A 12,647-nucleotide genomic window follows, 5' to 3' on the forward strand; every position below is an offset into this window, starting at 1 on the left:
CAATCGTAAATATGTTCTCATTCTATCTATTCCAATCTATTCTTTAAAATTAGAATAGATAGGGAATAAATTGAATAATTGTTCATTAGTAACATGAATAATAATGGAAAAAGGCTCGTATTGAAAGAATAATAGATTGGGTAAACTCGGGAAGTCCAGTTCGATTATGATCCGAACAAAGAAAGAGTTAAACGATCGAGCATTGCATAATGAGGATGAAATGCCTACCCAGCAATTGTGTGCTTTATCCATATAGATAAAAGAATATCGGGAAAATATAGTCATCATGACACAGGATCATTGCCAAAGAATTAGTTCTTATACAATTGATAAGATGATCACTACAGATCTATATATTATCATAATATGGAATGGATCAGTTAATCTGTCTTAAATTCTTGATTAGGCGATCCGAATACGTCGGATTAACCGGGATGATTGAGGATTTCCTAAAATAAGAGGAAGTTGTAAAAAATGTCCTTTCGTCTTTCCGGGGGGGGGATTGAATCATTACCTTATTTATTATCTATTTATTTCCGAAAGATTGAACTGTTCGTACCCGAACAAAAAGAATTCGTTTCGTAAGGAAGTTGCTATTGACTCATTTTATTAATTAGAACCAAGAGATCTCATAGGAAAGATGGCCGAGCGGTTCAAGGCGTAGCATTGGAACTGCTATGTAGGCTTCTGCTTACCGAGGGTTCGAATCCCTCTCTTTCCGTATCTTCGCCCTACTATCTATTTTCTTCTCATCCATTGTTTTTCCAATCTATTGAATCCCAATAGGACTATTTCCTAATTCCAGGATCAATCTACCTCTATTTGTAATAGAGAAAATAGAACGAACATCGGTTCGTGGTATGGGAAAAGTAAAGACTATTTTAAGAAGCAATAAAAAAAAAGTATCGCGGATAACAAGTAACGTACGTAAGGATTATAAAATGTCTCCTTCGGGGAAGGGAAAAAGAAGGGAGAAGAACATAATTTCCAGATGCCCAGCAACCAACCCACCCCTCTCTTTCATTTCATTCTCGATTCAAGCTTGACGGGAATAATACTCTACGACCAGCAATTCATTAATCTTCAAATTGATCCATTTACTATCTATTATTTGATTGATGAATCCTTTATATTGTAAGGAATGAAAAGTCAAATGATTTGGCAATTTATCCCTCTGGAACAGATCTATATTCTTCTTAATGATAGCTCTCAATCTTTGTTGATCTCTTATAGTAATCACATCTTGAGGTTTGCAAGGGTAACTTGGTATATCTACCATATGGTCATTGACCCGGATATGTCCATGATTCACTAATTGTCTAGCTCCGGGAATGGTGGGAGCCATACCCAATCGAAAAAGAATATTATCCAAACGCATTTCAAGTAATTGCAATAGGACCTGACCCGTTGAGCCTTTGGCTCTTCTAGCAATACGAACATATTTCAGCAATTGTCGCTCTGTTAGTCCGTAATGAAAACGCAATTTCTGTTTTTCTTCTAGCCGGATACGATATTGAGATATTTTCCTGGAAGAAGACCGGTTCATAGAATCCTTTCTGTTTTTGGGTCTTTTACTAGTGAGACCTGGTAAAGTTTTCAGACGACGTATTATTTTTAAACGAGGTCCCCGATAACGGGACATAGAAACTCCTTATTCAATTAACAAATAGTGCTAGAAAGAAGAAAGAATAGTATAACCCGTATGAGTACTACTGGAATTCTTTTATATGGAAAACGAAGATCTTTCTCCAATTTGTTATTGATCCTAATAGCTCCAATCATTTCATTCATCCCGTTCCTAGTTGGGAGTAAATGATCATGGCATGACGGACCCGACGAACGATCGTAAGAGTATTCTCCATTCCATCTTGATCCTAACAAAACTTTGTGGATTATGGAAATGAGAGGAACGGAACGGAACGGAAAAGAGCCAGCTATCGGGATCGAACCGATGACCATCGCATTACAAGTGCGATGCTCTAACCTCTGAGCTAAGCAGGCTCGATGGAATATCACTCCCCATTTCATTGGGGTGAGATCCATAGATTCCTTTGGAATCCTAACGATTATAGCGCGAATCAGATTCAATGACGCAATCCAGATTACGATTACAACGGAACATTGTTTGAATGTAGATTCTTTCAAGGGAAAGAAAGGAGAAGTAAGGGTCAATTGATATCGATCGTTTTACTCACTCTTCCAAATCGACTAGGGGAGGATAATAACATTGCATTTCAAATGGATAAATAATATAATGATTCCCAGTCATATTCGATTGGGGTAGAGATAGAGAAGGGGAGAGAAGGGGAGTAGGGGAGTAGGGGAGGATATTTCTCCCACCCAATATTGAGCAAATATCCAATGAATAATGCTGATGGATATTACATAATAGGATTAGATCAAGGTATGATCTTGTTCTTCGAGAAGGGGATATGGCGGAATTGGTAGACGCTACGGACTTGATCGAATTGAGCCTTGGTATGGAAACCTACCAAGTGATAGCTTCCAAATCCAGGGAACCCTGGGATATTTTGAATGGGTAATCCTGAGCCAAATCCGGTTCATGAAGACAATGTTTCTTCTCCTAAGATAGGAAGGGGATAGGTGCAGAGACTCAATGGAAGCTATTCTAACGAATGAATCTCATTTGGTCCAATACTGTAGTTACTGTAGTTATAGAACGATCTATTTACACCTCAAAAATGGAGAGAGATGTTATATAACATCAGACAAAACTGGCGATCAGAACTCGTTCCAAGCATTTTATTCATAAGATAGATGCCAGATTCGAGTTGAAGTACTGATTTGACATTAAGTAATCCAATTATGAACTTATCTACTCTAGATGAATAATTTAATTATTTTTTGGAATAAATGGTTGGACGAGGATAAAGATAGAGTCCAATTCTACATGTCAATGTAAACAACAATGCAAATTGCAGTAGGAGGAAAATCCGTTGGCTTTATAGACCGTGAGGGTTCAAGTCCCTCTATCCCCACCCAGGTTCGTTCCCGAACGGACTGATCTATCTTCTCCAATTCCATTGGTTCGAATCCATTCTAATTTCTCGATTCTTTTACCTCGCTATTTTTTTTTCATGAAGAGAAGAAATTAGAACATGAATCTTTTCATCCATCTTATGACCAGTTGAGTTGATCTGTTAATAAGCTGATCATATGATCAATTGATTTTGTGATATATGATCTACATAGATTAGATCATTTTGAAATTATTCAATTGCAGTCCATTTTTATCATATTAGTGACTTCCAGATCGAAAATAATAAAGATCATTCTAAAAACTAGTAAAAATACCTTTTTACTTCTTTTTAGTTGACACAAGTTAAAACCCTGTACCAGGATGATCCACAGGGAAGAGCCGGGATAGCTCAGTTGGTAGAGCAGAGGACTGAAAATCCTCGTGCCACCAGTTCAAATCTGGTTCCTGGCAAGATGTAAATATCCATGTCTCCATATCCATCTATCTAAATCTATTCTATCTAGATGTATATCTACATACGGAGACACCCCGATCAAAATAGATAGATGGATCAATCTGTTCTCTCCCTCTTCTTTGCTCATATTGTCCCTCTCTGTCCGTTCCAATTGAATCACGATACTCTGTACATATAAAAAAGTAGGATCGAGAACTCAGAAGTCAAGATTTGACGGTGGGACTGATAATTCGGCACTAGTCGGAATCTATTCATCCTATTCCATCCGAATCGAAATGGGATAGATTATCCCAATGATAGATCTATAATTGCAGAGTTGAAGTAGATCCAAACGTTGCAGAGGGTATCTCGAAAGTAGATTCGAATTGAGGTTCATAAGATTGATGTAATAACTTTTGACCATAGTTTCTAGTATGAATACTGGATCCAATATGATGATCCCTATGATTTATAGTGAAATATTTTATTCTTTCCTTGTTGGAGTTCGGGCCTCATATATCCATCGAACTATCTTTTCTTTCACGAAGTTTCGTTATAGCATCTATAATAGCCTCTGGTTCAGGTGGGCAATCTGGCGAATAGACATCCACAGGAATTAACTTATCTACTTTGCGAACGGTACTATAATAATCTGTACCAAACATTTCTCTGTGATAGTACATGCTCCAGGGCAACTACATATTTTGGTTCCGCATTTGAAATATCACTACAGAAGGAGCCTTTTTCATGGTCACAGTCCCCGCTGTTATAATGAGGTAAGCTCGTCTAGGTCCAGATCTTGGTACCGGACCGTAACGATCGGAGTCGAATCGCGAATCTATTAATGAAGCGAATTTGATGAAACCACAATTAATACTGTAAAGGAGCGTTCATAAACTGGAGAGTCTGGCCCAATTCGTTCGACAGATCGTTTGGGGTAGTTTAAATATCTGGATTCAAAATTGTTTGATCGAGTAAAGGTAACTTCATAGGATTCATCATTGGCTTTATGTCATTTTGTACTTCCCTCCCCCACTCGGAAATTAAGGACCATTCCAATGTTCCTCTTCGCCACGCATGGACTGAACCAACGATGAAAATAAGCACGAGAATTGAAGCTCCTATAAATGCAGATATACCCTGTATACTAGAACTCATAGCCCATAGAGAAAGGGAGACTGTTCCAACATCAAGAACAACAAGAACTGGAGCGAACATATAATGATCTTAGATCGGATCCAAGTATCTTCCCATTGGTTCGATACTTGATTCGTAACTAGTAGTCCGGTTCTTGACCAATGGGAGCCAAAGCTCTGGAAATAAAGGATGCAAGAATAGGTAGGAATGAGACTATATATTAATGAAAATATCCAGCCAGAAAGTATTATATTAGGGAAATAGGAACATGAATATACTCCTTTGAAATAGATCAAATTCTTATATTTTTACGTCAACTTCTTCATTATTATCCCACCCACCATGAGTGGAAGACCAAAGGACCGAACAATAAATACAATCAATTCTAATTGATTCACATATTTTGTTTCGTCCATGGCTTATTATCAAATTAATTCAATGAAATGAAATGTTATTTGAATGTCTATTGAGAATATTTGACATGAATCAAGTATGAGAGAAAGAATGTAAATGGGTCCCAATCCCGAACTACCCAATTTTAGATCTGAGTCTATACTCATATTATAGAATGAATATGTTGATGATCTTTATCCAGCATCCATGGCTGAATGGTTAAAGCGCCCAACTCATAATTGGCGAACTCGCGGGTTCAATTCCTGCTGGATGCAGGGGAACTGCACATATCCATTATTGATGGAATGGGAAGAAGTATGAAGAATAACACCAAACAATACAATTGAAGCATACCAAGCCTTTCAATAAAATGAATGAAAGGCTTGGTATGCTTCAATTAAGCAATACACGATAACAATCCATCAGAGTATTATCCACCTATTGAAATAGATTCAACAACGGCTAGATCCAGAGGAAAGTTGTGAGCATTACGTTCGTGCATAACTTCCATACCTAAACTATGATATATCTGTATAATTAAATTGGTATATGATCCGATATAATAATAGCTACAGGCTTTACGGGAAAAAAAAGGAGAAAAGGAGGGAAAAAATTTATGGATGAAGTGAAATATCCAGTACTTACGGATAAAAGTATTCATCTATTGGAAAGGAACCAATATACTTTTAACGTCGATTCGCAATCGAACAAAACAAAGATTAAAAATTGGATTGAAAATTTCTTCGATGTTAAAGTAATAGCTATGAACAGCTATCGCCTCCCTGAAAAAGGAGGAAAGAGAGTGTCAATGATAGGACATCCAATACGTTGTAAACGTGTGATTATTACACTTAGAACCGGTGATTCTATTCCACTCTTTTCAGAACAATAAGATTTCAAATTTGAAACTAAATGGCCATCCGTTCATATAGAATTTTAACTCCGGATACACGCAATAGATCTGTATCAGGTTTCGATGGAAGAGTGCAGTTGGACCCGCAGAAGAAATTGACCTCTGGACAACATCATTGTGGGAAAGGTCGTAATGGAAGAGGAATTATTACCGCAAGACACAGGGGAGGGGGTCACAAGCGTCTGTATCGTCAAATTGATTTTCGACGGAATAAGGAACACATATCAGGAGAAATTGTAACCATAGAATACGACCCTAATAGAAGTGCATACATTTGCAAGGTGCATTACAAGAATGGCGATAAGATGTATATTCTGCATCCCAGAGGGGTCATGATTGGAGATACTATTCTTTCTGGTCCAAAAGCTCCTATATCAATAGGAAATGCCCTACCTCTGAGTGCGGTTTGAATTATTAATTTACGTGATCGGAAGCAACCGATTGGGTTTACAGCGAAACCTATAAATCTATCACTGATCCAACTAGGACACTTTTACGGGACGAACCCCAAAGGGAAACTGAGGATAAATGACAGCAGGTGATTGGATTCAAAAATTGTTCATATCGGATCATTGGTTCCGAAGATATAATAATATGGAGAGGACCTGATTGTTTGTCCGAAGCATGAACAAAATGGGATAGAGGCACCCTCTAAAAAGACAAGTTACTCACATTTGATCTGATGGATAATGAACTGTAAACTGTGATCTCTTTGTTCCTTTTCAAAAAAAAAAAGGGGGGGGGGGAAGTGATTCATTTCATAATCACCTGATATGGTATGGTTAGGATCAATCCGAACCAGTTGATTCCGCATACAATACAGCTAGAATGCCCACTATTCAACAACTTATTAGAAATGCAAGACAGCCAATAGAGAATAGAAAAAAATCTCCTGCTCTTCGAGGATGTCCTCAGCGTAGAGGAGTATGTGCTAGGGTGTATGTGCGACTCGTTTGGATCAGAAACTTAAACAGACTGGGAAATTCTTACAACGGAATAACAGAAGAATTTTCCCGCTGTAATCAAGTAAAGATCCATCATCTAACCTTACCGGGGATGAAATTTATGGTTTCCATTGGTGCAAATCCAATCACCTTGATGTGGGATGAAAAGCAATTCCTCATTGGTAGCGAATGGTCATCAATCCATTGAGCGGGGAAATCATGCAAATTGAAGAAGCATAAAGTTTATGCTCATATTGCCGCGAGAACGGAACAACAGGGTCAGCTACCTGGCCAACCCCAGAATTACATGTCGTTACTGTATTAATAGATCTTGTAATGAGAGTATTTATTACTTAATGATTCAAGAGTAGAGCTGGAGATGGTAAACCGTACAAGTTACCGATAACATACTCATCTCATATTTCGGAAATGAATAAAAGGCTCCGGCGTATAGAGAGGACCTTACCGTTGGAGAAAGAACCATAGAAACGATGAAACCCATGATTTTTTCTCATTCTCAGTACAAGGTCCCAGTCCTTGCCTACCAGGAAGATGCCTATCCAAAGGGAATTATGGTTGGGAAGGTTGCAGTAGCAAAAGCCATTGGAACTTTTATTTTCTAAATAAGAAGAATCAGTGTTATTCTCAATGGACCAAACAAAACAAATGACTAACCGAGAAAAATATTAGCGATTCATGAGAGTAAACTTCAATGACCAGAGTGAAACGTGGATATATAGCTCGAAAACGTCGGAAAAAAATTCTTGCATTTGTATCAGGCTCTCGAGGGGCCCATTCGAAACTTTTTCGAACTGCTAACCAACGGAAAGCTAGAGCCTTAGTTTCCGCCCACCGAGATAGAGGTAAACGCAAGAGAGATCTTCGTCGTTTGTGGATTACTCGGATCAATGCAGCAGCTCGTGCCAATGGGGTTTCTTATAATAGATTCATCCAATATTTGTACAAGAGGCAGTTGCTTCCAAATCGTAAAACACTTGCACAAATAGCTGTATTAGATAGTAATTGCTTTTCCACCATCTTTAACAACTTATCGTATGATGAAATAGGTTAGGTATAGATGAAATAAATAGGTAAAGATGGAATGGATAGAACAGATTCTCCCGGAGAATTCCCTCCGGGAAGGTCGAAATATTGAAAAGTTTTTTCATATTGGATTGGAAATGAACGAAAAGAATTCAATCCAATTCTTTTCCAAAAATGAAATCCTGTTGACTTTTTCAACAATAGACTCAAGATCTGCATCTTTATCGAACATATATTCCAGCTCCGATTTGATTAAGGAGTAGGCTTATTTCCCATGGATCAAATTAGTTTTCATTATAAAGAAAAGGTAACAAAGATAGAATACGAGCTCGTTTAATAGCGTTAGTCATTAGACGTTGTTGTTTTGAAGTTAATCTATTCACTCGGCCGGATAATATTTTTCCTTGCTCACTAATAAATCGACTAATTAGGCTCATATTTTTATAATCGATCCGATCTCCCGACCTAATAGGTGACAAATGTCTACGAATTGGTTTCAAATATCTACGAATTGGTTTCAAACGTCTGCGAATTGGTTTCAAATGTCTACGAAAAGATTGCTTGGGTTTATCCATAGTTTGTTTCATGAACCTTTTGAATACTATTTATTCAAAATCTTTTTTAAATATTGTTCCATTAAAGATCTTGTTGAAATACCATTTCTTTTTATATCTGTGATTTATTCCTATCCATGGGTAGTACGTTTAATCTCTTTTTTTTATCTCTCCATGAATGGTATGCTTGTAACAATAGGGACAAAATTTATTTGATTCCAATCGAATAGGTGTATTGCGTCGATTTTTCCGAGTCGTATATCTAGAAATCCCCGGGAATCTTTTATAAACACTATCTTGGGTACAACTAGTGCACTCCAAAGTAATTGTTACTCTTATATCTCCGCTCTTGGCCATAAACTTACTCTGAATATTGGTTTTGCTTTTCGACCTCAAAAATAAAAAGGGAAAAAGGGATAGAAGTTGATAGCCGGAGATCCTACGGTGAAACATTTGAAAGTAAAAAAATGATTGATCAGGAGTGAGTTTTCAGTTTTACTTACAAAATTGAATGTGGAAAGAATCTTTAGATCGATATTTCTACTTGAATTCTACCCCCTTCCAGTCCTAAACTTAGATCCTTTTTGGGGCTGAATGCACTAATTTCTCCAAGAGGTAGGAGAAGTCAATCTAGCACAATCTTTTTTCCCTTGGCTTTAAGAAAAAAATTAAGAAAAGGAAAGAGAAAGAAAAAGAGCATCTGGAAAAAAACGATTGATTTCTATCAATAGGGCGGCTAAAAAACTGACGCATAAAATAGCTAACACAGGCGCTGTGGAAAGATAGGTCTTTAGATCTTGCATTGTAAATTCTCCTTATTGATCATAATGTGTAAGTGATTCAACCGTATCAATAGTATAGTTATGAATCCTAGAGAAAACTCGGAACTGATGAATATATATATAATGTGATCCGGGCTGTGGTCCTATTTATAGAAAAGGAAAAAGATGTTTCATCACCATAATTAATAGTGATATTCTAGATAATAGACCTTACATGTATAAAGTCTTTTCACTCACGAGACCGAAGAGAAATGAAGGTGGAAAAATGTGGGAAACATATTTCTAATTCTATAAAATAAAATTAAAATAACATTGTCTAATGATTAGAAGGGATGTAGCGCAGCTTGGTAGCGTGTTTGTTTTGGGTACAAAATGTCGCAGGTTCAAATCCTGTCATCCCTACCTTTCCCTTCTTTTCTATGGAAAGAAAGGAATGAAAGATCATTTGATATCGATTCGACGGGAACATCAAATAATTGAATCGTATCAGATGCGAAAGTGTTTTGCTCTAAGAGTATCAACAAAAGGTATTTTTCCTTCATCTCCGAATATTAAAGAAAGCGCTCTTAGTTCAGTTCGGTAGAACGTAGGTCTCCAAAACCTGATGCCGTAGGTTCAAATCCTACAGAGCGTGATTCTGTTCCTATCAAATCCAACCCTCAAAATTATCGATAATTCATTCCAACTGGAACGAGCAATGGAATCTGACCTCCTAGGAAAAGTAGGAGGCCAATGAAATTGGAGGATATTCCAGGATCAAATATCCAATTGATCACCACGTCGGTATTGTGAATATGCAGTTACGAATAATCCGGCCAAAGTTATAGGAATTAGACCTAACACAATTCCGGATGGCAAAGCCTCAATCATTTCTATTCAACGGAATAAGTAGGGATAATAGCTATACTGGATAGTACCCTTAATTTGCTATGAATCTCAATGATCAGAAATTTATATAGAGGGAATAAACAAAATTATTGAAATTGAAATAGTGAACTGAGAGGGTTTCCCCTTCCTTCATTTTGAATAAGTTGTATCTTGCTCGAACTAATGAATAGGACTAGGGTGAAAATGATAGAAGCCAATAAGAAACCGACTCAGGATATGCTTCTTGGACTTTATATATCAACGGTCCAAAATAGTCAAGGTATTTATGGGAATAGGTACCATCCGTATCACTCGGAAAATAAAAGCTTTTCTTGTAAGAAACCTTCCTTTTATAGTTATGATGATGTGCTCAGAGCTTACCGACAGAAACGAATTGACTTATACAGCCCCTTATGGCTCCGGTGGGGGGAAGTGGATTTACGTATCATTACCTCAGTAAACCAAGAAGCCCCTATCGAAGTTCAATACGAATCTTTGGGTACTTTCCACGAAATCCATGAACATTATCGAATAAGAAAAGGTAGAATGGGAGAAATCCTTAATATATACATTCGAACAACTGTTGGTCGTACTCGTTTCAATCGAGAAATGGAAGAAGCCATACAAGGGTTTGCCTGTTCTGAACACCCAAATAAATCACTACCAGCTCTCAGGATCTAATGTTATTGATCTTATGATTTTTTCATTAGTGCAGATATAGAGATCGAGGAAGCCTTCGAATAACCGGCTTGAACCCATTGCTTAATCCTGCTCATGAAAATATGGAGATTTTTCCTTATGAAGGAACGAACTAGATTGCCCTTTGATAATTTGCCCTTTTATAATAAAGTGATGGATAAAACTGCCATTAAAAAGCTTATTAGCAGATTAATAGATCACTTCGGAATGACATATACATCACATATCTTGGATCAACTCAAGACTTCGGGTTTTCAACAAGCTACTGATACAGCTATTTCATTAGGAATTGATGATCTTTTAACAGCGCCTTCCAAAGGATGGCTCGTCCAAGATGCGGAGCAACAAGGTTCTGTTTCAGAGAAACATAATCATTATGGGAATGTACACGCAGTGGAAAAATTATGTCAATCGATTGAGATATGGTATGCTACCAATGAATATTTGAGAAAAGAAATGAATCCGAATTTTAGCATGACTAATCCCTTAAATCCAGTACATGTGATGTCCTTCTCAGGAGCTAGGGGAAGTACATCTCAGGTTCACCAATTAGTAGGTATGAGAGGATTAATGTCAGATCCTCAAGGACAAATCATCGATCTACCCATTCGACGGAATTTACGCGAAGGGCTCTCTTTAACGGAATATATTATTTCCTGTTATGGGGCTTGTAAAGGAGTTGTGGATACTGCTGTACGAACAGCAGATGCTGGATACCTCACACATAGACTCGTTGAAGTAGTTCAACACATTGTAGTACGTAGAACAGATTGTGGCACTATCCAAGGTATTTTCGTAAGTCCCATTCGAGGTCGAGAGAGGGACAGAAATGAAATTGTTGTACGAACACAAATATTGATTGGCCGTGTGCTAGCAGACGATGTATATATAAATAGGAGATGCATTGCCATGCGCAATCAGGATATTGGAGTTGGACTTGCCAATCAATTAATAAACCTTCGAACACAACCAATATATATACGAACCCCCTTTACTTGCAAGAGTATATCTCGGATTTGTCAATTATGTTATGGTCGGAGTACTACTCACAGTCACTTGATTGAATTAGGAGAAGCAGTAGGTATTATTGCGGGCCAATCCATTGGAGAACCAGGAACTCAACTAACACTAAGGACTTTTCATACCGGGGGGGTATTTACTGGTGATATTGCAGAACATATACGAGCCCCTTTCAATGGAAAGATTGAATTCAATGAAAATTTGGTTTATCCCACACGTACACGTAATGGACATCCTGCTTATCTATGTCATAATAACTTATCCATTACTATTGATGGTCAGGATCAAGTACAAAACTTAACCATTCCACCACAAAGTTTGCTTTTGGTTCAAAATGATCAATATGTGGAATCGGAACAGCTTATTGCCGAGGTTCGTGCTAGAACATCTTCCTTCAAGGAAAAAGTTCGCAAAAATATATATTCTGACTTAGAAGGAGAAATGCACTGGAGTACCAATGTGTGTCATGCACCTGAATATGTACAGGGTAATGTTCATCCTATACTCAGGACGGGTTATCTATGGATATTATCGGGAGGTATATACAGATCCCGTGTAGTACCCTTTCCATTTCATAAGTATCAGGATCAAGTATATGTTCAACCTTTTGTTGCCAAACATCAATCACTTTCCGATTCTTACGTGGATCAAGTGGAACATAGATCAGGTGACTCAAATTGCTATGAGAAGGAAGAACAAATCTTCAGTTATTCAGAAACTGAAACTGATCGGACCATATCCAACAAGCATCGAGACTCTATTTATGTCTTTTACCCTAATAATTACAATATTAAGGGGAAAAAGCAAATGAATCGATTCATCGTCTCATTGCAGTGTGATAAAGAATGGGAAAAAAAATA

General features: G+C 37.4%; 4 non-coding genes across 4 annotated transcripts; 3 read left to right on the forward strand and 1 right to left on the reverse strand.

Annotated features, from left to right (window-relative positions):
* The first annotated feature begins 634 nt into the window (after positions 1–634).
* TRNAS-GGA (transfer RNA serine (anticodon GGA)) lies at positions 635–721 on the forward strand. The gene has a single exon. It is a non-coding gene; the product is annotated as a tRNA-Ser (tRNA).
* Positions 722–1,928: 1,207 nt separating this feature from the next.
* Positions 1,929–2,001, reverse strand: TRNAT-UGU (transfer RNA threonine (anticodon UGU)). The gene has a single exon. It is a non-coding gene; the product is annotated as a tRNA-Thr (tRNA).
* Positions 2,002–3,378: 1,377 nt separating this feature from the next.
* TRNAF-GAA (transfer RNA phenylalanine (anticodon GAA)) lies at positions 3,379–3,451 on the forward strand. Its single transcript has one exon. It is a non-coding gene; the product is annotated as a tRNA-Phe (tRNA).
* Positions 3,452–9,761: 6,310 nt separating this feature from the next.
* On the forward strand, positions 9,762–9,835 carry TRNAW-CCA (transfer RNA tryptophan (anticodon CCA)). Its single transcript has one exon. It is a non-coding gene; the product is annotated as a tRNA-Trp (tRNA).
* The last annotated feature ends 2,812 nt before the right edge of the window (positions 9,836–12,647 follow it).

Source organism: Pinus tabuliformis, chromosome 7, assembly GCF_031772625.1.
Source record: "Pinus tabuliformis cultivar Carrire ecotype Pingquan chromosome 7, CPIR1, whole genome shotgun sequence".
Classification (NCBI taxonomy): domain Eukaryota; kingdom Viridiplantae; phylum Streptophyta; class Pinopsida; order Pinales; family Pinaceae; genus Pinus; species Pinus tabuliformis.